Genomic DNA, 4,491 nt, shown 5'->3' with positions numbered 1-4,491 from the left:
AGATATTAAATAAAAGACGAAAGGGTGATAACACAGAAGGAGGCAGTCTAGAACCACACTGCTCCATGTTATGGCCCCCCATCACTACAGAGCACCAAAGAACTAATCCAAAATAGCAGGAGCTGGAAGAAACTGTGCACAGAATTTGGAGAACATACATGCTGATAGGCACCATGGGTGGCCATGTGCCCCTTCTGCTAAAGGTAAGAGAAATGGCTCCTTTTGGCAGATGAAAACTGGTTTCACAAGCTCCAGAAGAGTGGTGGCTTTTATCTAACTGCAAGAAATCCTCCTACAGTCTAGGCTGAGTTCATTTCTAGATATTTAGACTGCCTTTGAGGGTTCGGGGACCCAACACCCACCTGTCAATCAAAGCAAAGGGGACATCATTTTTCAACACCTTTTGCAAATGGCCACTCACATCTGCATACTTCTGTTCCTCGGATCCTCTTCCCTCATACCTCAGGCCATGGAAACCATGTCTTGAGCATTGAGGCTCCTATGCTCTCCCCCTGAGTCCCTTCCCTCACTGAGTCCTTGTAGAGCTTTGGCTACTGTGTGCTCTTGAAAGCTCAGCCCACCTCCTTCACATTTGAAGATCGTTCTTCAAATCCTGTCTTAAGGCATTCACTATTCACATTTTTGTTTATAACTATCTGAGACCCTTCTTCTGTGTCTAGAAAAGAGGAGGGAAAAGGGCTGAGGCCAGGAGGATAGGCACGCTTTGTATAGCACTTTGAACTTCCATGGAATGAAAGGACTTTGCACCTTAGAACAAGGGAAACAAAATCCACTGACATCTCTCTTCAGTTGAGTGTTAAATATTTGCATATGCTTATTGTAATCCATCAGATGCCAGGGGACACATTGAAGCCTAGGCATTTGTCCTCTCCACAGGGAGCTCACCCTGTGAACTAACTGACCCTTCTCCACTCATTTTCAAATGAATGAAAGGAACTGGCCACCCTTTCTATTGGCCCTGCGGTTGGTAGCTTATCCATTACTGCTCCTAAAGATACCTTAGAATTCCTTCTTCTCTGTCACTCGGTGTAGCAGAGGGGAGCTAGGGCTCAAATGAGCTTCAGTACTTACACTATGGTCCTTGGTCTCATTTGGCATCTTAAATCTATCATCCTATGGTCTCCTCTAAAATGCCCCCCCTGAAGTCCTACATCATCACCATAGTTACTCACCAGCTCTCTCTTGTCCATGTCCCTCCTCGATATATTTTCAAAAGCTGGAGATGAACAAGAAGCGTCTCTGACCAGCACTGTGTGGAATCTTAGGCTATGCAATCTCAGCTCATTTCCCCATCTTTCTATCCAGTGCTGCTTGGATGTGAATACCTCATCCATCCATGAGGCTAAGGTTCCCACCAGCAGCCATGCAGAACAAGACAGCAGACCATGTAAAGCTTCAAAGCGTGGATCTTAGGTTAAACACAACCTCTGCCATCTCCTGGCCTCTCAGAGCCTGAATATTCCCCACTACTACAAGACCGGTGGGCTACGGCAGGGTTACTGCAGGTAGACAGACGTGAACTTAATCGCATTAAGCTCTTTCTCGTCTGAATTTATCAAGAGGTTGTTGTTTTGCCGTCGTTTTTCAAAAGAGGGTCACATGTAGCCCAGGGTTGCCCTGACCTCTCAGTCCTCCTGCCTTAACCTCCCAAAGTGGGGGTTACCAGTATGTGTCACCATGCCTGGTTTGAGGCAGGTCCCTAATGAATGGGTGACTTCTCTCATCATAGGTGTGTCAGGGTAATGTTCCCTGACTCTCCCTGCTTGCAAGAAACAGTCAGTTGTTATTTCCTCTGAGAATATTTCCTTCCTCAAATCCTGTCTTAAGGCATTCACTATTCCTGACCTTAGTTTTTGTTTATAACTATCTGAGACCCTTCTTCTGTGTCTAGAAAAGAGGAGGGAAAAGGGCTGAGGCCAGGAGGATAGGCACGCTTTGTATAGCACTTTGAACTTCCATCAAGTGACAGAGGGTGGAGAGATGACTCAGTGGCTAAGAGTGTTAAGAGTTTGCTCTTGGGGCTGGAGAGGCAACTCAGTGGTTAAGAGCACTGACTGCTCTTCCAGAGGTCCTGAGTTCAAGTCTCAGCAACCACAGGATGGCCCACAACCATCTGTAATGGGATCAGATGCCCTCTTCTGGTGTGTCTGGAGACAGCTACAGTGTACTCATATAAATTAGAGAAACAGACAGACAGACAGACAGACAGACAGACAGAGAACTCTCGGAAAAGGACCTTAAGTCAATCCCCAGCTCCTAATATCAGGTGGCTCACCAAGCACCCATAATTCCAGATTCCTGGGATCTAATGTCTCTGGCTTCTGTGAGCACATTCACTTCTGTGCAAGTGTGGATGCATGCACATGCATGTACATGCAAGTACACACACACATATAAATGCACATAACCAATTTTTAAAGTCATTTCAAGCTAGTAACAAATCATCGTTAGCATTTATTATTTATTAGTTTGGGTTTCTTTAAGCAACAGAAGAAACCTCATATGTGTATGGCACTAACCTGGACTCACACATCTCTCTGGGACTGGCTGTCACTCTCAAGATCTTTGTGCTGTTTGTGTGTTAGGTCTGTGTTTGTTTTTGTGTGTGTGTGTGTGTGTGTGTGTGTGTGTGTGTGTGTTTTGAGTATGGCTATCTGCAGATACAATAGAATTTCTGAACAGACAAGAAAGGACTGTTAGAGGCACTGAATGGATACAGCGCTTAGCATCTAGTGGGAAGCAGGGAATGTCCCGTTTCAAAGCTGCTTGGCATATTTTAGCATTCCACATGTGGTTCCTGAAGCTTATGTCTAGATGTTCCTGTTATAATAGGAAAGCCACGGCCATGCTTGGTCTATTCCAAAATTCAATGGAAATGCCTGTGGTAGAAAAAAAAATCTACACGAGGAATCTATAAAGGGAAACCCTGTCCTTGGTCATGAACACCGACTGACCAGGGGTCCTGAAATTGTGTGGTTAGTTCAAAAGAGGCCAGGACAAAAAGTGCTAACTGGTCATATAACTCATCCTACTGACAGTGGCTGGCTGCCTCAGGAGGAGACACTCCTGCATGGTGGGAGGCATTGCTGGCCCTGGATGGGGCTTTTAAACAGCACTCACACACCTGGCTATGGAGTTTCATCAGATGTACAATGAGGAGGTTTTAAAAAGTCAAAAATACAATAGAAAGCAAATAGTCCCTGCAGTCAAAAAGAATAGGGGTAAAATAGCAGTGCCCAGACACTTCCCGTCCAGGCCAGTGACTTACTACTGTGTGGTGGAGAGTTGTGGCTGCTATTGTTTGCAGGGCATGAAACAGGAGTTATAAAACCTGGAGTTGGCACCAAAGGGCTCATTGCTAGAAAGAGCTACAAAAGGCCAGCAGTTGGTAGAAGATGCCCAGTGTAAGCTGCTGTCTTCTCCTTTGGCCCCGTCATCCTGACACAAGCCTCTGACTCCTGCATGTTGGTCAAGGAGAAAGGCAAAGTCCCTTGGTGGCATCCTTGTTCCCTGTGGCCCAAAGAGGCGTCCTGTGCTGACCTACAGGTCAGAAGCTTTTCTAGAAACTTCCTCCTCCTAGCTTGACTCTACCTGCCTAAGACAGTTTGTGTTATATAAGGAGAAACACAATAGGATTACCTCTAACCACATGCATACACACATGTGTATACACACACACACACACGCACCTGTACATGAACCTGCACACACACACTGTCCTTGGCCTCAAACTCTGAGGTAGTGGAGAGCATTGCTAGCTCAATTACTAAGAAAAACTCCCATATCTTCCTTCCCACCGTGATGTGTAATGGCAGATACTTTTGGAAACTTCCTAATACAGATCAACACATGGGAAACGGGAATAAAATGGAAAGATCAAGTGAAAGCATGCTTCTGTAGCAGCTGTTAGGAAAATCGTGTTTCCAGTGATGGGTCACCAGGGAAGCCGCTGATTTGGCTGGGGAGAAACAGCCTCTCTTTGGTGTGCCTTGAGAAGACAAGATCACAACTTAACTCTAAATCTGGAAATCCTAAGAAGAATTTGGTATTTTAAGGCACAGCCAAAGAAGAGGGAGTGATCCAGAGACAGCCCTCAGAAGAAGAGCTGTAACAATGTGGCTGTAACCCAGGCATGAGGAGGGGTGGGCTGAGCCTCCAGAAGAGGAGCTGTAACAATGTGGCTATACGACTGTGGCTTTAGGAAGGATGTAGATGAGTTAAAAAGTGGGGTAACCCAGACAAATGTGGCAAGCCGTCTCTTACTTGTGGATGTCAGCTTTGAGTCTTTAGAGAAGGTGTGCTTCACTGGGAGTGCCCAAAGAGGCCAGGAAACCCATGTTCCTTCCTAAAGAGCAGAGAGGCAGGGAGGCAGATTTGACTCTTCAACTCCGTACTGAAGCTGTGTCTGTGAGACACTTGAGCTTTCTGCGGCTGGCATGGGGGTGTGGGCCAGGGACTCGGTGTGGGGCT

The sequence above is a fragment of the Mus musculus genome, chromosome 13 (assembly GCF_000001635.26).
Source record: "Mus musculus strain C57BL/6J chromosome 13, GRCm38.p6 C57BL/6J".
NCBI lineage: Eukaryota > Metazoa > Chordata > Mammalia > Rodentia > Muridae > Mus > Mus musculus.
Note: the sequence above shows the minus strand (reverse complement) of the source record.